This window comes from Podarcis vaucheri (genome assembly GCF_965113315.1).
Source record: "Podarcis vaucheri genome assembly, chromosome: 4".
Taxonomy (NCBI): Eukaryota; Metazoa; Chordata; class Lepidosauria; order Squamata; family Lacertidae; genus Podarcis; species Podarcis vaucheri.
Window position 1 is genome coordinate 34,320,555 of NC_138762.1, and position 23,104 is coordinate 34,343,658.

Sequence of the window (23,104 nt, forward strand, 5' to 3'; positions counted from 1 at the left end):
TAAGAATTGTTCGACAGGGGAATGGTCTCCTGCAGGAGGTCGTGGACTGTCCTTCTTTGGAGGTTTCAAAGCAGAGGTTGGATGGTCATCTGTCAGGGATGCTTTAGCTGATATTCTTGCATAGCAGGGGCTTGGGCAATATTACCTTTGGAGTCATTTTCAGTGCTACAGTGCTAGCTTGATGAGCCCTAACTGCCCCTCACTTCCTTCTACAGCACATACAGAAACTTTTTTGACCATTGGACCCACTATTGGTCTTGTCCACTCAATCCCCCAGAGTTTATCTTTGTATACAGAGGAAGTCCCTAATCCGCTGAGGGTTTGAGACCCATTGGCTGCCCTCATCTAGTTTAACTGGCCAATCAAGGCCATTCCCAAGGTGCAGCTGCTGTTGCATGTTGACAGCTTCTAGGAGCCACATGTGAGAGCTGAGTGCAGGGTGGGGGATCAAAGGTGGACAAGGTACCCCTGAAAGAGCACAGCGTGTCCCCCACCAGAAGTACTTCCCTTCCCCTAACACACACACCCCCCCCACACACATTCTCAGTCTTTATCGCCTTAATAAAAATAGTGAGTTTGGGTCAAAGTTTTGCAAAATGATAAAGACCACTTGAGTAAGGATTCAGGGGGGATTATTTTGAATTTTTCTTTCCTACTATCAAACACACATGCACATGCACGTGCACACCCACATACACCCACCCACAGAGTTTCATGAAAATTCATTAATCTGTGACATTTAAAGATTCTGTCTGATAGGTGTCTGGAGCAGAGGTCGGCTGCGTACATCAATAGTTTCTTAGAGTCTGGCACTCTGTCAATATTTGGGGGCCTCAGTAACAGCACTTAAAGGCAGTGCCTGCGAGCCGTCATGCTCTTAGCATGTCTGTAAGTGTCTGAATGAACAGATATTAGCACGTCAAGTCCTTTTATGACTGGCAACACTTAGAAACAAAACACTCAGATGATAGCTTCACCTCCCTGCCTTCAGTTTCCTTTCTGTCTTTTGGTCTGTTATTTATCTGATGGAGTTCAAGTATTTCAACTAAATATCTACCCTACAAAGGGTCTGTTATCAGACAGGATAGTAGCAATGATGCTATGCACCGTTTATTTAACAACATAGCTCTGGTAAGCCTCTTGTTTCCACAGTACTGTACTACATTGTGTTTAAAGAGAGGTTCAAGCCAGTTGTATCATATAGGAGGCCTGGTACCTGATGACAGTCTGGAGTGGGCAAGAGCATGTATTATGTTGCTGAATTGATTTTCTCTCTCTCTCTCTCTCTCTCTCTCTCTCTCTCTCTCTCTCTGTGTGTGTGTGTGTGTGTGAGAGAGAGAGAGAGAGAGAGAGAGAGCTTTCTACATATGATGTCCAGAATGCAAGCAAATACTCATTTTAAACCTTCTTGATGCTAGTGATGAATCTGTGGCCCTCCAGTTATTCCTGGACCATCGCTCTCATAATTCCTGCCAATTGGCTGTGCTGGAAGGGGTTGATGGAAGTCAGCATCCAGCAACATCTGAAGGGCCTCAGGTTCCACCCTTCCTGCTGCAAGAGGAAGGAAAACAGATTGGGCAGGCAATGTACAATAGGGGGCGGGTGTTAGCACAACCTCATACTACCGTTCCTGCACTCCAGATTTCTACTTTTTATTCTCAAAGCTGCTTTTTAAAAAATTGCATTGCAATTCTGATTTGCATCAACCTCTGATGGTGCACCATATATGATATGGGCTTGATTATGCAAAACAGTTCTTTTTAAAAAAGCAAATCCATTATTACTTTTTTTTAAAAATCTGTTTGGGACTCAACCACACCGGTGAACATCAGATTAATGTCCCAGGTATTCTTTGTACAGTGGTGCCTTGCAAGACGAAAATAATCCGTTCCGCGAGTCTCTTCGTCTAGCGGTTTTTTCGTCTTGCGAAGCAACCCTATTAGCGGCTTAGCGCTATTAGCGGTTTAGCGGATTAGCGGCTATTAAAGGCTTAGCGGCTAAAAGGCTCTTAGCGGCTTAGAAAAAAGGGGGGAGCGGAAAAAAATCGGAACACTCGCAAGACGTTTTCGTCTTGCAAAGCAAGCCCATAGGGAAATTTGTCTTGCGAAGCAGCTCAAAAACGAAAAACCCTTTCGTCTAGCAGGTTTTCCGTCTTGCGAGGCATTCGTCTTGCGGGGCACCACTGTATCCTAGTCTACGCCTACTGATGTTATATTATCTTGTCCAGGGCTGTTCAAAGAGTTTTGAATATGCCCTAATATGGGCCTCAAATGGTTGCGTTACAAAAGATAATAATTTTTCTGTTAGCTGTTCTAGCATTGTTCTGCTAAACTTAATAGCAGTTTCTTAGATCTGGTGATGTAGGAACATAATTCCTGACTTCTAATCTTCTTAACATATCAAAACAAAATGTGGTAAAGCTTTTATACAGATATAGTGGGAGAAATCCAGTGGCCTAAAATTTTTCATTGTGAAGAGGTCAAGCATAGCAGCATCACTGCCACTTCCCCACTTACTTCAGAATTCCAGTGGGATTTTCACTTTTATCCATGGTACATAACCCTTTTCAGCCTAAGAACTGCATTGCCTTCTGGGCAACCACGTGCCAGAGAGAAGGGTGGGTGGGGCAGCTCATATAACTTCTGCCTTTGTACAGCAGGCTAGTTTATACACACACTGATACGTCCCTCTCTGTCATTTATCCAGTCAAGCAAGCAGTATTATTAGAATTCAAGGATTCATTCCAGCCAGGCAAAAACACTTGGGGTGCAAGTGGCTCATGAGAGAAGTTGGCTGGGAATGGTTCCAAGGCCCAGATAGACAGGCCAAGACTTGAGGTTCACCCCTCTGACTTATATGAAGAGGTCAACGTATGTGAAGCTGTGTGACACTTATGTCAATCCAAAACTGAGAAGCGCTTAACCATCAAAGATTCTAAAACAAATTAAACACCTCTCATTTCCTGAGGATGGCAGCAAGATCAGCCTTGCCCCCTCATTAAGGACATCAATGGATGTTCCTTCTTATGTGTTCTGTCAACCCCGGCTGCAACTCTGTAGTCATGCGTTTTATCTATCATCTAGATTGGGCTCCAAGGTTGTTCCTTTCTCATCATGACCTAGGAGTTGCAGCTGACCATTTCATGGATGGCCTGACTCTACTTGCCTTTTTCGAGTCGTTTGCCTATCCGGCTATAGTTAGATATACTTAGATACAAAAATTGTCTGAAATGTAAAAGACCCTTCAGACATTGGAAGATCCTCAAGCCCATTCTGTGGAATTTGTTTTGTATGTAGTTGCTATATTAACAGCTGTTAGCTCCTATGAGGTGTGATAGGCATATGTGGTTGGATTTTCCCAAAGGGTTTCCACTGAAGTTTCTTAAGAGATTTAACATTTATTTTAAGAACACATCATTAGTCTGAAGGATAAAATTAGGTGCATTCTGAGAATGTTAAATAAATTTCTTTATAGAATGTAAAATAGACATTATCATTGTTTGGATAATTTTAAATGACCACATAATTATTTTTTTTTGGGGGGGAACCCCTTTCAAAATAGTGACAAGATTTCTGAAAAGGTTAATAAGTACTACAGATTTTCAAAAAGAAGTTTTCCCCAATATTAGATTAAACTCTGAGTAGAAGGGCATAGCAACCACTCTATAAGAGACATGATAAATTTCATGGCATTTCAACAAATTGTTTTCATGTACCAAGTAATTTTTTGTTATTATGTTTCTCTTTGTACATTTTTTTTTTGCAGAGATTTGTCCACATGCCTATGGATTTCCTTTACGTCTTTTATAACACTGTTTTTTAAAAGTGTTTTGTATTTAATGTAGAATGAATTAAATTTTGTGTATTTGATGTGGGATCTAGAATGTTTCTCCTTCCTGTTGTATGCCAGTTAGAAATACTGATCAATACCTATGAGGAATATAAATTGTATATGGCAGTGGTGAAATAAATTTGCTGTGTTTCACCACATGTAGCCATTTTACGCCATATTTATAATTTATGCAAAGCAAATTGTATTCCATAATGTTCTTCCTTTCTCTTTTGTTTTCTCTTTGTTTCCAAATCTGTACCCTTGTAGCTTGAAGAGGAGAGCAGCATCAGCTGGAATATTTCATTCCATGTTGCAAGAGACAGGGCGAGTTGGCTGGAATGAAACCTTCTTTTCCATACAGTTGGCTTGAAATGCTGCATTTAAGAGGTATTGTTCCCCCCACCCACCTTTTCTGGAACTAAAAGTGAAAAGCTGCAAGCAAGCATTAGTCTTGCTGCCAAACCACCTGTTGATTCACAGCAGAAAATCCTTTTGGCAACTCATTTTTTACCATATCCAGTTGGAGATAGATGAATAGCTGACATTTGTATACCTTCAGAACCTCTTAGCACCCTAAACCTCAGGTCCACAGCAAAATGTAATAGCTGTTCACCTGAAGAGAGATGGGTTCAAACTGAGATTAAATCAGGAACAAAAAGGGTTTGGCAGAATGAGACTATTCTGCCATTGACATTTGTCAGCTTCACGCAATCACCTTATGAGATCTGGCGTGTCATTCAGAGCCTGTTTTAAAAGGACTAATTTCTGGGATGCTGCAAGACAGACTGAACTATGGCAGAGCTCTAACGAGAGCAATTACTAGAAATACTGAGGATGCATTGGTTTAAGAGCTATGACTCCCGAGGTGTACAGAGTAACACAAGCAAACAAAAAAACAAAAACAAAAAAACAGGTCCCTGCCTTCAAAGTGCATTTTAGCAGTGAGGGAGATAACATGGACGTGGGAGCAGGAGACAAAAGAGGCAAGGATAACATAGAAAGTATAATGAGCTAATGCACCTGCACATAGTTAATGTTAGATTCAGTAAGGAGTAAGAGTGAGATGGTTGACAATATACAGAAGTAAGAGTATGTTCTCCAACCAGAAACTAGTTTATATAACAGCTTTGCTGGGCCAACATAGTTTAGGTTAGAAATGGAGCTTGAGAAATACTGGGCAGTGGTGGTGAGGGCATGGCAAGGGTTGGGCAGTGGCTTGAAATAAAGGTGATAAGTCTGCTTTGCTCTATTAAACATATAAGCTAACCAACTGTATTTCATGGATTTTTTTTAATACATTCAATTTGTAATTCATATAAGGCTGTGTTGCTTTCAGTTTTGAAATTTCAATATTACTGTGTCCTTGAGAGCAACCAGTATAATTTCCTTCAAGTTGATAAGGCCAGGAAAATTCTTTGTACGAGGATGTTAGCCTCATGGGAATTGAATAAGTATTTTGACTGATCTTGTTGATGCTGTTCTGTCTAGAACCTGTATTTGTTGCAGCTCTGAGAAGTTTTTGATTTGTTTTTCCCCTGTCTCTGCCCTAATTAATTTTATGAGACTTCCCAATGGACATAATTTATATGACAAATGAATTATAGTAGCAGTCACTGATGTGGTATGAAACTCCTTGTTTATGGTAAATTTAATGTGCTCCTGCATTCTTTTCCTCTATAAACTCTGATCTACCAGTGATTATCTATACTCTTTCTCTTTGTACAGTTCCCACTTCCTTGCAGTGTGTGATTTTTCTATCAGTTTTATCGTTACAGGGTAAAATACTGAAAACATAAAGCAATTATTCATTACCTCTGTAGCTTTTAGGTGGTTTCCCATACCTGAACCAGTTTTAAATAATGTTGTGAATTACACAGAAGCCTGCTGCCAGATCAAATCCTGTATCCAGTCTCCAGCTTAATGCAGTACTAATGGGCAATAGTCTTCTGTGTTAGCAAAACATTGATGACTAGTGTCAAAATACACAGAGCACAAACATCTGTGGATGTTCTGTTTTGAATGATGGCCTTAGAGGCAAGGCTTCAGGGGCACCCTAGATATCCGTGTGCAGGACTCATTCTGGAATCTCTTTAAAGGCAGAATTCCAGTGTTAATCGAACAGCAGTCATCCATAGTCTGAACCGTAAATAGAAACTGCAGCTGTATCCCATTAGGTAGCTCTACCTTCTGTGAGAGAAGCCTCTTCATTTCCTGAAGAAACTTTCCTCTCCCACTCTGAATTCCCTGCCTCATCCCCTGGAGAAGGGGAGTCAGACACCAGGGTCATTATGCTGAAGGGGAAATGCTAGAATGGGTGAGTATACTGAGAAGGGACCCTGAGGCGTGCCAGAAAACGTTTGTGGAGGGAGCAGGGGGTCTTGCATGGGGTTGTGTATAGGTTCAAGTTAGAGGGGAAAAGGTTTAGGCTGATAATACAAGGTGTCCTGCAGTGGATCCCAGACTCTCTTAAGAGGTTTTTTAGCAGAGGCTGGATGGTCACCCAGTAGGGATACTGTAGTACAGTCGTACCTTGGTTCGCGAACACCTTGTGAGTCGAACATTTTGGCTCCCGAACGCTGCAAACCCGGAAGTGAATGCTCCGGTTTGCAAACATTCTTTGGAACCCAAACATCCAGTGTGGCTTCCAATTGGCTGCGCCTTGGTTTCTGAACATTTTGGAAGTCGAATGGACTTCGGAACGGATTCCTTTCAACTTCCGAGGTACCACTGTAATAAGTTTCCTGAGTCAACAAGGGGTTGGACATGATGAATTCTGTGATTCTATGTGTTCTGTCTTCATGTTGAGGCCCAAAGGGAGACAAAATTTGGCCTCAGGACAGGAGACATGTCTCACAGTATGTAGTCTCAAGCCCTATTCTTTCACCCAATGATATTTAGCTTGCCCCCTCACAGCTTAAAGGACCTATAAATTATTGGCTTTGAGCACATGAGTCCTTACACATCTGTGAGGCAAAGTCATTCCCCTTTTCAGCCTAGTAGAAAATTCCTTAATGGCTTGAGCAGGGGGACCTCTCTTAAGGCCTATTGTTATTTTGAGAACCTGGAGTTTTTTGAGCTTACTGGATGGATGTTCACACTTTTTTGTTCACACTTTTAAGACCCTACTGCTGCACCCCATCTTCTCATGCCAGGTGCACTCCAAATAAGAATGGCTACGACGTCTCACACCATGGTTTGGCTATTGGGTCTAAGCCTGAGACTTGCAGATTCCCTTCTGTCCCTCTCTGTTTTCATCACTCATGTGTTCCTGTATCCTATTCAGTTTGGAGTAAAATACGGTTGGTGTCATGAGTTCATTTGGGATTGGGTTTAGATTGGTAGCCTCTGACACGGGAGGAGGAAGAAGAAATGGCGGGGGGACTGAATAGTAGGAATCTTGGTTGCAGGGAGGGGTGATCTCCCCTTTCAGCTCTGACTTCAACCACTTATGAAGGGGGGAAACCAGTGCCAGTTTCTGCTCTCCCAACTTTCCTGCAGAGTGGAAAGCCTCACAGAGAGCTTTGAGCAGCTGTGGGGGTGGGGAGGCAGAACTGGAGGTGGCAGCAGATGAACAGGAATCTGAACAGAAGCGTACAGTCTTGTAACCTAGGACCAGGCCCTGCCTTCACAGATGGGATCAGATCGACCCACCACAAAGGAGAATGGGCTTGCAATCCTGACATCGCACAGGGCAAGCAAGTTTTGCAAGTGACTGCCCCACACCTCACCCTTATGAGCCTCTACTTGTGTGTTTGTGGGAGGGAGAAACTTTTCCTCCCAACCAGAATTGGAAACTCATTTCAAACCCTGAAACGGTGTTTTGCTGTTTCAAGTGCAAGAGCAAACTCTATTTTGTCCAAACAAGGAAAGTGGGTAGCAAATCACATCGTGTAATAAATTATTGATGCATAACATGGGAGGAGGGAGAACACATGCATGAAGATGACAAAACCATAGTTTATGTTCCATGTGAACGAGTCCTGTATCTCTGTTTTCCATGGCTACTATTCTCTACTCTCTGATGCTTTGGAAAACTGACTCTCGGAAGCTGAATTATTTGTGTAGAATACATAAATATAAGGAAATTTGGTTACTGTGCACAATTTATTTGTAAGCGTAGCATTTTGACTTACTTGGTTGCAAAACAGGATTCTTATCTTTATAGAATCTAGAGTGCTGCTTCTGGTGTTGTAAACAAGAGTACAGTGGGATATAAGAGACAAAGAAGAAGAATTGGCTTAAGGGGCAAAGATAAGGAGTAAAATATAAAGCTCTCTCTTTTTGGCTCTGAGAATGAACACATGATTAGATTAAGTCATTTTGCTGGAGCTGTCTGAAATATTTTAGCACCCATTCACAGCCTATGAAAATGGCTGAGAGCTTCACATTTCAGAAACACTAATAGCAAAATTAATCTGCCATTATACAAGTTTTGCCTTTATTTTTCAGTCTGAGGTTTGTTTCACATGGTTTTGTGGTGGAGTTCTTGTGGTTGTTGCTGCTTTGCTTTATGCTCCAAACATTAGTAATGACTGAAACTTTCATTGCTTGCAGTAAATACCAGATTACTCAGTCACACTGCAGCTTTTCAGGGTGTGCAGCAGCAAATTCTGTAACATGAACATACTCCTCAGTAGAGGGCAAGCCTTTTCCAACTCTGTACTTTGCAGCTGAACCCATCTGTGCTAGACATTAACTCCAGTATATCCCTGAGTCCTGGTCTGCAGTTCCTTGGCATTTCAGCTGCAAAAGGGGATATTACCTCTCTACCTCTCCATGTACATTTTGAGGCTTAATTAATGAATGTTTGCCAAGAGCCTCAAGCTCCTTGAATGAATGTCCCTATATAAGGGCATAGAATTATTATTGCTGTTGTTATTAACTGTATGCCTAAGACAATGGTGTTTGCACATGTAAGTAATTACAATGCACTTCAAGGCATTCTGTTTTGCAATGCTTTTCTCTCCATTTCCTGCAAATCAAATTACTGTGGGATAGATTTGATTTCCACATCATTTTGAAAATACTTTCTTTTTCTTTTTTTAAATTTCCTTTGTATTAATTTTTTCAAAGTTCAAAATACAAGCATCCATGACTAAATGCTTGAAACTAAACAACCCTCCCCCCCCCAGCATAACAAAATTAAGAACATCATAAGATGATATGCCGTTAAACAGTGTAAATCATACATAACAAACATGGCTGTAGCAATATATTTCATCCATATCTGAACCACTAATAAGAACTGTTTATTCAAATAAAAAAATAGCTGCTTCGTTGTTGTTTTTATTGCAAAGAGAGGTGATGGAGGAAGAGAATCAGAAATTCATTTCTAACTGAAATGAAACAGTATAATGGCCCGGTTCTGATGCATGGCACAAGAGCAAATCAACATACAGCAGCTGCAGTATCCCATAACATCATGAACAAAGGTTCAATAAACAGAAGAGTGGGCACAACATCTGTGTAGCAGGGCAATGAGAATGAAGTTGGAGGGAGTTGGACTCTATTTCCCATTTACTGGTAGCAGTTCTGCACCTTTTACAACTTCTGCAGGGGCTCTGCTTACCCTACTATTAAGATGTTATAGAAGAGGCCTATTTTACTCGTATCTTGCCCCCTTCGGCCCACCACCTACCAACATCTGAGAAATACAGTGGTACCTGGGTTCTCAAACTTAATCCATTCCGGATGTCCGTTCCAAAATCAAAGCGTTCCAAAACCAAGGCGCACTTTCCCATAGAAAGTAATGCAAAACGGATTAATCCATTCCAGACTTTTAAAAACAACCCCTAAAGCAGCAATTTCACATGAATTTAACTATCTAACAAGACCATTGATCCATAAAATGAAAGCAATAATCAATGTACTGTACTATAAAATAAATAAGACAGTATTGTAGATGGTAAAAATTAAAATTACATTTTTTCTCTTACCTTCACTGATGATAGTCATTGTTTGGATGGGGGGCTTTTATCCATTTCCACAGTCACAACCAACCAACCAACCAACCAACCAACCAACCAACCAATCAGTAGCTGAACTGGGTTCCACACAGTCACAAAAACAATTTAACTGAAAAACGCAAAATAAACAGCAAAAACAAAAGCGCCAAACTTAATCCATTCCGAAGTCATTTGACTTCCGAAATGTTCCAGAACCAAGGTGCAGCTTCTGATTGGAGCAGGCGCCCAGGAAACAATAGCAGACAGCCGCATCGGACATTCAACTTCCGGGTTTTTGGCGTTTGAGAACCAAGGTACCACTGTACTGAATCCTGTGCAAAGACTATGTTGGCTGAGGCCACTTCTATCCATGCTGCAGCTAAATATGATGGCCACAAGATAAACAAATGACCCTCCTCACTTGTTGAGGTAATCTAATGTTTCAGATCTTGCCACCCTCATCATTGTGGTTGGCAGTGATTTGATTTGGATCGCCCCCCCCCCCTTCCCATGGTGCTGCCTTGAAGGATTGTCCATCCACCATATGCAGGCCTTGGGCCAGACAGTCAAGACACACACACATCAACCATCACCTGATAAAATAGTATAGTCTTGACCAGGCTTCCTCAACCTTGGCTCTCCAGATGTTTTTGGCCTACAACTCCCATGATCCCTAGCTAGCAGGACCAATGGTCAGGGATGCTGGGAATTGTAGTCTCAAAACATCTGGAGGGCTGAGGTTGAGGAAGCCTGGTCAAGACTATACTATTTTATCAGGCGATGTTGATGTGTGTGTGTTTTGCAGGGGAGGGGGGGGTTGGCTGTTGTTCCTTCTTTTTTATTGTTCTGTTTTTTAACTTTTGATTTGTTAACCATCCTGGGGGACTTTGAACAGAAAGACAGCTTATAAATGGTTTTTTTAAAAATAGATTCTAAAGTATTTGCTTTTAAAAATTCCAAATCTCGCACTTAGATTTTTGATTTAATAATATTTCTATTACTGGTAATACTGTAGCATTCACTGATAAAGTCAGATTAGTGACTAGCAAACTCTTCTTGGCTTGACAGAGCTATGGATCAGTATTTATGAGCCATGTGGGAGATCAGTTGAGAAAATGTTTTTAAGGGTTCTGACTGGATCATAATATTTTTTTTGGGGGGGGGGGTCTTTCTCAGAACCATGCAGTTTTACTTCAGAATTTGTTATCGAGGTTGTAGGGATGTGTGAGAAATTTGGCTTGGCTCGCATTTTAATACAGCTCTACCCAATTTACACTTCCTGAAACAATACATGAATTGAAAGACAGATATCCATTTGAATTTGTGATTTTCCACATTTTGCAGTGTAGTTCTCCAACCAGAAATGTGTATGTATAGATATATTAAGTGAAAATAACATACAAAACAGATTCTGTTACGGAAAATTGCTCATTAAATTGTTTATATTAGGCAAGAGGTCATACAAATTTGTTTATATTAGGAGAAATGAATACTCAAATGCAGATGAATTCACATTAGGACTTTTAAAAAATCACAGACTATTGTGGAAGCATGGAAAACTGAAAACTCAAGAGCCAAGTCATTTTTCTGTAAATTATATGTGCAGTTCTAGTCAAATAAAGGAAGTACCATTTTTTGTGGAGAGTAAGCAGTTAAAATAATCCATTTCTGAGTCTGTGCCTATCAAGGCTGTGGCTTTGAGAGCCTAGTCTGATTAATGTGGGCCTGTGCAAGTGCAAAATCCGTGCATAAAGTTGCAGTAATGTGGCCATTTGCATTTTGAGTAAAATAAAAATTTTAGGGCATGGAATTTTCTTCATAATACATCTAAGCACTGCAAACTGGGGCAGGGGGGATCCATTATTCCATCCCTATTATTTCCTACATTTGGAAGCATCAGTGTTTGACATTAAATCTGCCACCTTGACATGAGTCTACCCTGATGTTTTAATGTTGAGTGTGCATGTAACATAGGAGTACATTGGGTCCCAAGATCTGAAGTCATTGAAAATATTTGTATTTATTCCATCAACTACCATCATGAAATACAGACTACAGTGGTACCTCGGGTTGCAGACGCTTCAGGTTACAGACGCTTCAAGTTATAGACTCCGCTAACCCAGAAATATTACCTCGGGTTAAGAACTTTGCTTCAGGATGAGAACAGAAATCGCATGGTGGTGGCGTGGCGGCAGCAGGAGGCCCCATTAGCTAAAGTGGTACCTCAGGTTAAGAATGGTTTCAGGTTAAGAACGGACCTCCAGAATGAATTAAGTTCTTAACCCGAGGTACCACTGCATTTTAAAAGGGAAGCACCTCATGCCTAATTGTTGTTGTTGTTTAGTCGTTTAATCGTGTCCGACTCTTCATGACCCCATGGACCAGAGCACGCCAGGCACTAATAGTTGTGGTCAAATGGAGAGACTCCTAAATGAAGCTTGTTAACTACTTCTGGGTATTTTTACTTCTTTCCTATAAGGTGAAGTGTGGCTTGGGAAACGCTACCAATAATTTAGTTCTAGTATTTATTAAAGCTATTTTTATTCTGGGCTAATGAACTTTACAGAGTATCTTACAGAAAAGGAAAGCCCACCACCGCCCCCATCTGTGTAGTAAGACTGGGTTTTTTTTTGTGAAACATCTCCACACAAAAATGCTAAATTGGGAACTTGGAAGGGCATTCTGTGTCACAGAGGTACTCTCAGACAGTGCTTGGTCTCTGAAGTACTCCCAATGCAGACTCGCCCTGAAGATTAAAGCTTAAAACCACGACAGAGTAAAGACATGGGGAGGAGAAGAGCTTCACCTGGAAGCCTCCCTGGGGTTTTCAAGATCTGAGTAGGTAGGTACCGTACATATGGATAGATTGCTTCCTAATGTACCCTGGCCTCAAGCTGTGAAAATAGATTGGGAACCAGTGAAGACTGGCAAAAGGCATGCATGATATGCTCATGTTTTCCACTCCCCAAATTAATGGTCTCACAGCCACATCCTGGCCTCATGGTTGAAAGCAGTATGCTTCTGAATACCAGCTGATCAAAAGTACAGGAGGGTAGGGTGCTCTTGCACTTGGGTCCTACTTGCAGGATCTCATAGGCGTGGCTACTGTGAGAGCAGGAAGCTGTATTAGAAGGGCCATTGTCCCTATACCAGAAGGCTGTACTGAAGTTTCAAGACCACAAGGCAGCCATTATAGCGTAGTGTCAGATCTAAGTGGCAATGTTTCTGTTCCTTGCCTCCTGGTCTAATCCTTTTGTTTCCAAATGAAAGTTGGAAGGAAAAGGGGTGCAGAAGACTTTATGTAAAATTTATCAGTAAGAAGGATCATGCATTCGGAGGTTCACTGCACACATAAGCAGGGTGGGGGGAAACAGTTGTACATTTCTCTCTTTGTTTCTTTTATTTTAGCAGCACAGATTATTTATTAACCGAATGATTGTTTCAGTCTGTCTGCAGTCTCAAGATTTTGCTACATTTCATGCATAGCTTCATCACATTTCCTGATTCAGCTTCAGGCTATCACATTTGGGGTGGTTTTCATACTACTTTTTTTGTATAGAGTCCAAGAAAAATAATGATAAATTAATGTAAAAAATGCCTGTTTCACTGGGTTGTTTTTTTGCCCTAAAGAATATGTTGGAAAGTTAGCACTCACATCCATTTTATTAATTTTAGGATGGGAGAGAGAGAGAATCAGCCATTGTTTCAAATCCAGAAGATGCTGTTTTTAATGCTATACTGAATCCTGGGGACAAGCCTTAATGATGGCATGAAAGCTGAACCTGTGATGTTCTGGCCTAAAGCCAAGTCTTTTGATTGGAGCTGAAGTGACACCTTCAGTTCCTCTTCTCAGATCAACACAGTAATTTACTTGTCTTTCGTGGTCCCATGTGTTTTATATTGTTTCCAGCTTTTTCATACTATAGTTGTTTAAATGGTCCTGGGTTTTAACCCTGCAAGATCTCTCTTGCTTAAAGCTACAATCCTATACATACCTAGCTGGAAATAAATCCCATTAAGCATAGTAGGACTTACTTCTGAGAAACATGCAAAGGATTACACTACATGTTACTTAAGTTTATTCAGACTGTATACAATGTCTCCATGGTTGCCATGTATGGTTTTAATGAACATCTACATTTATACTTCTGAATTAGCATCAACTAGATGAGTTCCTACGGATTATATAAACGAGTATTATGTTTATGGTGTCAAAAATTGTTGTTGTTGTTGTTTAGTCGTTTAGTCGTGTCCGACTCTTCGTGACCCCATGGACCAGAGCACGCCAGGCACTTCTGTCCTCCACTGCCTCCCGCAGTTTGATCAAACTCATGCTAGTAGCTTCAAGAACACCATCCAACCATCTCATTCTCTGTCGTCCCCTTCTCCTTGTGCCCTCCATCTTTCCCAACATCAGGGTCTTTTCCAGGGAGTCCTCTCTTCTCATGAGGTGGCCAAAGTATTGGAGCCTCAGCTTCACGATCTGTCCTTCCAGTGAGCACTCAGGGCTGATTTCCTTCCGAATGGAGAGGTTTGATCTTCTTGCAGTCCATGGGACTCTCAAGAGTCTCCTCCAGCACCATAATTCAAAAGCATCAATTCTTCGGCGATCAGCCTTCTTTATGGTCCAGCTCTCACTTCCATACATCACTACTGGGAAAACCATGGCTTTTACTATACGGACCTTTGTTGGCAAGGTGATGTCTCTGCTTTTTAAGATGTTGTCTAGGTTTGCCATCGCCTTTCTCCCAAGGAGCAGGCGTCTTTTAATTTCGTGACTGCTGTCACCATCTGCACTGATCATGGAGCCCAAGAAAGTAAAATCTCTCACTGCCTCCATTTCTTCCCCATCTATTTGCCAGGAGTTGATGGGCCCAGTGGCCATGATCTTCGTTTTTTTGATGTTGAGCTTCAGACCATATTTTGCGCTCTCCTCTTTCACCCTCATTAAAAGGTTCTTTAATTCCTCTTCACTTTCTGCCATCAAGGTTGTGTCATCTGCATATCTGAGGTTGTTGATATTTCTTCCGGCAATCTTAATTCCGGCTTGGGATTCATCCAGCCCAGCCTTTCGCATGATGAATTCTGCATATAAGTTAAATAAGCAGGGAGACAATATACAGCCTTGCCGTACTCCTTTCCCAATTTGGAACCAATCAGTTGTTCCATATCCAGTTCTAACTGTAGCTTCTTGTCCCACATAGAGATTTCGCAGGAGACAGATGAGGTGATCAGGCACTCCCATTTCTTTAAGAACTTGCCATAGTTTGCTGTGGTCAACACAGTCAAAGGCTTTTGCATAGTCAATGAAGCAGAAGTAGATGTCTTTCTGGAACTCTCTGGCTTTCTCCATAATCCAGCGCATGTTTGCAATTTGGTCTCTGGTTCCTCTGCCTCTTCTAAATCCAGCTTGCACTTCTGGGAGTTCTCGGTCCACATACTGCTTGAGCCTTCCTTGTAGAATTTTAAGCATAACCTTGCTAGCATGTGAAATGAGTGAAATTGTGCGGTAGTTGGAGCATTCTTTGGCACTGCCTTTCTTTGGGATTGGAATGTAGACTGATCTTCTCCAATCCTCTGGCCACTGCTGAGTTTTCCAAACTTGCTGGCATATTGAGTGTAGCACCTTAACAGCATCATCTTTTAAAATTTTAAACAGTTCAGCTGGAATACCATCACTTCCACTGGCCTTGTTATTTGCAGTGCTTTCTAAGGCCCATTTGACTTCACTCTCCAGGATGTCTGGCTCAAGGTCAGCAACCACACTACCTGGGGTGTACGAGACATCCATATCTTTCTGGTATAATTCCTCTGTGTATTCTTGCCACCTCTTCTTGATGTCTTCTGCTTCAGTTAGATCTTTACCACTTTTGTCCTTTATTATGGTAATCTTTGTACGAAATGTTCCTTTCATATTTCCGATTTTCTTGAACAGATCTCTGGTTCTTCCCATTCTGTTGCTTTCCTCTATTTCTTTGCATTGCTCGTTTAAGAAGGCCTTCTTGTCTCTCCTTGCTGTTCTTTGGAAATCTGCATTCAATTTCCTGTATCTTTCACTATCTCCCTCGCATTTTGCTTGCCTTCTCTCCTCCGCTATTTGTAAGGCCTCGTTGGACAGCCACTTTGCTTTCTTGCATTTCTTTTTCATTGGGATGGTTTTAGTTGCTGCCTCCTGTATAATGTTGCGAGCCTCCATCCATAGTTCTTCAGGCACTCTGTCCAGCAAATCTAAATCCTTAAACCTGTTCCTCACTTCCACTGTGTATTCATAAGGGATTTGGTTTAGATTGTATCTTACCTGTCCAGTGGTTTTTCCTACTTTCTTCAGTTTAAGCTTGAATTTTGCTATAAGGAGCTGATGATCTGAGCCACAGTCAGCTCCAGGTCTTGTTTTTGCTGACTGTATAGAGCTTCTCCATCTTTGGCTGCAGAGAATATAATCAATCTGATTTCGATGTTGCCCATCTGGGGATGTCCATGTGTAGAGTCGTCTCTTGTGTTGTTGGAAAAGCGTGTTTGTGATGACCAGCTTGTTCTCTTGACAGAACTCTATTAGCCTTTGCCCTGCTTCGTTTTGATCTCCAAGGCCAAACTTGCCAGTTGTTCCTTTTATCTCTTGATTCCCTACTTTAGCATTCCAATCCCCTATAATGAGCAGAACATCCTTCTTTGGTGTCACTTCGATAAGGTTTTGTAAGTCTTCATAGAACTGGTCAATTTCAGTTTCTTCAGCACCAGTAGTTGGTGCATAAACTTGGATTACTGTGATGTTAAAAGGTCTGCCTTGGATTCGTATCGAGATCATTCTATCATTTTTGAGACTGCATCCCAGTACAGCTTTCGCCACTCTTTTGTTGACTATGAGGGCCACTCCATTTCTCTTACGGGTTTCTTGCCCACAGTAGTAGATATGGTAGTCATCCGAACTGAATTCGCCCATTCCCGTCCATTTTAGCTCACTGATGCCCAGGATGTCAATATTTATTCTTGCCATCTCATTTTTGACCACATCCAACTTACCCAGGTTCATGGTTCTTACATTCCAGGTTCCTATGCAATATTTTTCTTTACAGCATTGGACTTTCCTTTCGCTTCCATGCATATCCACAACTGAGCGTCCTTTCGGCTTTGGCCCAGCCGCTTCATCAGCTCTGGATCTACTTGTACTTGTCCTCCGCTCTTCCCCAGTAGCATGTTGGACACCTTCCGACCTGAGGGGCTCATCTTCCAGTGTCATAACTTTTATATGCCTGTTGTCTTTGTCCATGGAGTTTTCTTGGCAGGGATACTGGAGTGGCTTGCCGATTCCTACTCCAGGTGGATCACGTTTGGTCAAAACTCTCCACTATGACCTGTTCATCTTGTGTGCCCTGCTCGGCATAGTTCATCGCTTCTCTGAGTTCTTCAAGCCCCTTCGCCACGGCAAGGCAGTGATCCATGAAGGGGCAGTGATCCATGAAGGGGGTCAAAAATTACCCAAAGTCAAATGACTACTTATGGCTGATGTGCTAATAATTCCTTGCTGTTTTGTCACATGGGTACCATAAGTCATGTCCTTTTGACATCCCCAGTTGTGTTTTGGGGATCCATGAATAGTTGTGCGAACTTATAGCCACTGTGAAAGGATTTGATTAAATCTGAAAAGGCTGAAGGCTGAGATGCCAATTGCTTTTTGAGAGTTCAGTCTTGCAAGATTTCTCCAGCCTGTTGAATGCTATGCTATAATTCCTCCAAGTGGTATTGTATATTTAGGTCTGCTCTGAGTATTCTCCAGAAGTTTTCCTTCCTATGCTTCTGTGGCTCTTCCAAAGTAGGGAGGTGCACTGTCTGTAGATACAGGTGCTTAATATACATTTCCTTATATTATTGTTGAATTGATTTATTATGATCACAGGCCAGAAATAATACATCTCCTTTTAGAGACCATGCAGAGCTGTTGTTCTTGGGGTTTCTCAGGGGACCTGATCTCCAGGTCTTTTGCTTTGGACCCCAGATCTTCTGCCCCTTCTCCCCACTTTAAAACACATTTTCCCCCTTACAGAGCAGCTCAGTGCACTGCAAAGCACACTGTTAGTGAGAGCTCAGTTATCCACCATCTCATTTTGCCCAGAGGCAATATGGGATTACCCTAAGCCTGCTGATAGCCCCTTCATGTATATGGCTCACATCATTTGGCTATATAAATGAAGCAAAGGTGTCATTTTCTTTATTGAAACAAAGGCGTTTTTTCCAAATGCAGAGTTAACTTAGAGACAGGCAGTGAAGTATCTTTCACTGACAGCACTAACGCTATGATCATTATTCACTGGGAAAATGCACTCATGCATAATACCCCAAATTGCTATCACATAGAAAAAAGTATCTCACATTGTACACCATACTCTGCCTATGATATACTGAAGAATGCATTTTTTTTTCACTTCTCCATACATACTGATATTGAAGCTGATACTGAAGTAAAACATATTTTACATGTAGTTGTAAATAAATATTCACATATACTTGTACATTGATAAACAATGTAGTTTTCATAGAGGGGGAGAATACAAGTGCTGAATGAAGTTTTGAGTAAGCAACTCAGTAGGGAAAATATACTCAATTGTTTGTGCAGAAATTCCCAGATTGTGAAAATGCACACATAAATGATGTATCACACATCAGAGAAAAACACTGAGTACACCCAGTACAGCCATCACACCTTGAAAATTGACATAAAATTTTAAGCCAATATGAATATAGCACTCCTAAAAGCCTAATCGAGTCGATCGCACCACAGCCAGGTACATCTGTTCTCAGCACTAACCGTTATCATTAACATAAAACACTTAAAATCACTAAGCTTCAAGTCTGGGGACAGATTTTTCCAAGAAGAATCTGCTAAATAGATTTTAGCAGTGCAGCAAGTGGGGACCTTGGCTACATTAGACTTATACGTTTTTGCATCTCAAAGGCCTGTGAACTGTTTTCAGAGGAACAGTCTGAATGAAGACTAACGCTCACACTGTATAGCAATTTCTTTATCACTGTTTAAATGTGGAGGTAAAAGCCTTGAAGCTGTATGAATAGAACTTAAACGTATCAAGCTGGAAAGAAATGGTTTTGGAAGGATATATTTTTTAAAAATGCATTTCATTAAAAGTCACCAAGGTGTAAAACTGAACACCAAATACAGGACTTAGTAAGAGTGCACTTTAGGGTATTTGGGTTGTGGGTGGCTGGAAGTCATACCCGTTATTTTCCCGGCCCAAAAGGAGTGTTTGAGAAATCGCTAGCCTCTTTCTGTTGACGTCAGGTGTTGTGTGCTGGATATATGGCACTAGGGCTGCACATCTCTAGTGCCACTGAATTCAATAGGGCATATTCCCTGGAAGATGCATGTGGGTTAGTAGTTTTACTCTTTGAAAAAGAGGTCAAACGGAGGATTTGTTCTATTACCTCCTTGGTTCATTTATGTTTGTTTGTATTTCTAGTGTGATTTTACCTTTCTTGTGGGGATGGAGGAGAGTGAGACATCTGGACTACATAATTCTGATGGGAATGCACTAACCAAAATATTTTTATCTTCTATATGTATAACTTTTAATAAAAGGAGAACCCTATTTTGCATAATAAGAGTCATTGATTCATAGCTGATTGAGAGTGAATATTGCAAGCTTTGTCTGGAGTCATGAAGGTAAAATAAAAATGACAAAGAGTGCTGGAGCACTTAGCTGTTTTGTTTGCTTTTTGGCATGAGCTTTTGTATATACAACAGCTGATTTCAGATTCAAGATGGATGATTAACCTACCATTGATGATCTCTAAAAAAACCGTTCAGAAGCTATGGGGAACTGAGGCTGCTCCAGCTTCTTTCATATCTGCCTTTTATAGGCAGCACTGTAGGTCCACTTTCTAACAAGTGGGTCTCATTCAGGGGAGCATACCTCTGAGTGAAAGTTTTTAGGCTCCAGGGCAAAGTTAGAAGGGGTAAAATCCAAGCAATGAGAACAGGCAACACACTCCAAAAGTTTAGAAGCAAAAGGCAGCAGAGAGAAGAGACAATAATCAGAAAGAAAAGAGGGATCAAGAGGTTTTTTTATGAATAGGAGAAACTGTAGCATGTGTATGCACTAGTGGAAATGAGCCAGACAAAAGAGACATGTTAAAAGTGGAGAGAGAATGACAGGAGCAACGGTAGTTAGGTGAGAAGCTGGAACCAAATCAATGGGACAAGTAGAAGGATTGGGAGAGGACAACAAATGGGACACCACCTAGAGGGGCTGAAGAAGAAGTCAAAGAATGAGTGGTAGCATGTAAAGCCAGTAGAGGAGTAACAGCTGCTGCAAAACCAGAACAAATAATATGAATCTTATATGAAAAAACATGGCAAAATCCTGAATTAAGAAGGAAGAAACAGTGGAGCAGACTTCAAGAGTGAGTTAAAAGTAGGAAAAAACAAAACAACAACAATGAGGATTCCCAGAAGTTAAAGAAGAATAGTACTGCTTCTTGACAAAAGAAAGAGAGGATAAAAAAAGAAGAAAGAACAAATTTATAATTAACATAAATCAATCCATTTCTTAGTCTGCTTCCAAAGACATTCAGCCAGCCTAGCACAGGATTGGAGATATCAATTGCAAAGAGTAAGCCACAGCTCAGGGCAAGAGCAGAACTCAGTTGAGGTGGGACATGAGCTACACCAAAAGGGTAGCAAAATTAATCTGAGATTTCATATCAAAAGAAGTGATAGATAAGAGAAAATGAGAACCAGAAGAATCAAACAGATTATCCAGATGAATATTGCGGTGCCCGAGTACCAAAGTATTATCTGGAGGAAGAAAAACAACAACAGTGAGCCAGGAACCAAAACCCGATATAAAGGATAAAAGAGGGCCAGGTGGCCAATAAACAACTGCAACCCACAAATGCAGTAGGGAGTAAGATGAAGAGTGTGGTGGGAAGAGGCTGAAACTGATGAAGTAGACAAAAGAAGCCCCACCACCAACACCCAGCCCTCCAGTTGACCAGTATGAGAAAATGATAAACTTCCTGCATGCTCCATTTATCCTCTTACACTTTCCAAGATGTTGGAGTCAAATGGTCCAACTTAATGAATAATATGTTTCTCTTATATTGTAATGTTTTGGTGTCACATGAAGCTTGCCATCTTTTTAACTTGCCTTACTACTGTGCCAGGCATAAATTTAGCAGGTGAAGTAGTTCCTAGCATGAAGATAAAAGTGATGAGGAAAAAATGTGGCAGCTTAATTTCTTCTTCGTCTTCCTCTCTCATCTTCTTCTACACACTAGGATGCTGTTATAAAGGCCGAGGATCAGGAACGATATTTAAAAAACTGGCAACCCTAATTAACTTCACTGATGCAGTGAGCCATCAGTATAATGCTAATATAAAAGCCTTGCATCACAGAGAGAGAGAGAGAGAGAGAGAGAGAGAAAGAGAGAGAGAGAGAGAGAGAGAGAGAGAGAGAGAGAGAGAGATCATCTATTAGGACTTTGTGGCAGGACAAAGCCAATCTCATAGCTGATATGATTGCATCAGGCTACTACATCCCTAATCCAGGATTTCTGACGTAGGGATAAAAGGAATAAACTTTTTGCAAGAAAAAAAGCTAATAAAGTTGCCAGGAACAGATATTTTGTAATCTGTGCTAAATATCTGCTGGAAAAACATGAGCAGCAACGAAGCTGAGAAGACACTAAAAGAAATTCAGGGCAAAGTGCCAGACGCCCAGACGGAAGCAGAATGTGGACCAAAAAGATTGCGACAATCGGGTAATTATGGTTTATGAATTTCAGCTTTAATCTGTAGTTCAGTGAATCCTGATTAAATATCTGTTAAACACAATTAAAGTTTGTTTTTGTATTTCACCGTCTTGATCAGAATAATTAGAGACTGCGTGTTTCATGTCAAAAGTAGCAAGAGGAATTTAGTGAATGAACATCGTTTTTAAAAGCCATTTGTAGCACCAGCTGTTGGCATTATTTTATATTTTAGTGTTATCAGCATAAAGATGGGCCTTCTTGGCACTGAATGTTTTCCAGCAGGACAAGAATGTTTCCGCCTATAATGGAATGGCAGGGGAAAGTGGGGGGAAAGAGCTGGTCATAAGACACCACTTGAAAAATGTCAGATAAGCTGCTAGTTCTCAATAGTTGCAACACATGCAAATAGTTGGAAAGGGGGGGGGGAATGAGGCAAGTAGATTACCTGGCAAGTTCTTTTCTGTCAAAGTTGAACTGGGAAATGGAAAGGAACAATGTAGAGGATGAACCTCAAGAGATACATACAGTAATTGTAGGGCAGCTTTCACCAACCCAGTGCCCTCCAGATGTTTTAGAATACAGCTCTCAGCAGCTGAATTGACTGGGGCAGATGGGAGTTATAGTCCAAATAATAATAATAATAATAATAATAATAATAATAATAAAAAAATAACAATTTTTTAATTATATTTCCCCAGCCACTCTGGGTGGCTTCCAACAAAATATTAAAATACAATAGTGCTTCAGATATTAAAAGTTTCCCTAAACAGGGCTGCCTTCAGATGTATCCTAAATGTCTGGTAGTTGTTTTTTCCTTTGACATCTGGTGGGAGGGTGTTCCACAAGGTGAGTGCCACTACCAAGAAGGCCCTCTGCCTAGTTCCCTGTAACTTCACTTCTCGCAGTGAGGGAACCGCCAGAAGGCCCTCGGTGCTGGACCTCAGTGTCCGGGCAGAATGATGGGGGTGGAGACGCTCCTTCAGGCATACTGGGCCGAAGCCGTTTAGGGCTTTAAAGGTCAGTCCAACACTTTGAAATGTGCTCAAAAACGTACTGGAAGCCAATGTAGGTCTTTCAAGACCAGTGTTAAGTGGTCTCGGCGGCCACTCCCAGTCACCAGTCTAGCTGCTAAATTCTGGATTAGTTGTAGTTTCCAGGTCACCTTCAAAGGTAGCCCCACATAGAGCACATTGCAGTAGTCCAAGTGGGGGATAACTAGAGCATGCACCACTCTGGCGAGGCAGTCTGCAGGCAGATAGGGTCTCAGCCTATGTACTAGATGGAGCTGGTAAACAGCTGCCCTGGATACAGATTTGACCTGTGCCTCCATGGACAGCTGTGAGTCCAAAATGACTCCCAGGCTTCGCACCTGGTCCTTCAGGGGCACAGTTACCCTATTCAGGACCAGGGAATCCTCCACACCTGCCCGCCTCCTGTCCCCCCAAAACAGTACTTCTGTCTTGTCAGGATTTAACCTCAATCTGTTAGCCGCCATCCATCCTCCTACCGCCTCCAGACACTCACACAGGACCTTCACCGCCTTCACTGGTTCTGATTTGAAAGAG

The 23,104-nt window shown here is 41.4% G+C and overlaps 1 protein-coding gene across 13 annotated transcripts in view; it reads left to right on the forward strand.

Moving 5' to 3' along the window:
* The window catches only part of ZBTB20 (zinc finger and BTB domain containing 20), a 511,117-nt gene that overhangs the window by 310,223 nt on the left and 177,790 nt on the right, over positions 1 to 23,104 (forward strand). For all 13 annotated transcript variants that reach the window (XM_082221566.1, XM_082221567.1, XM_082221564.1 and 10 more), the window contains one exon: positions 4,099 to 4,218. The gene's annotated coding sequence lies outside the window, so the exon portion shown is untranslated. The remainder of the gene's footprint in view (positions 1 to 4,098; positions 4,219 to 23,104) is intronic.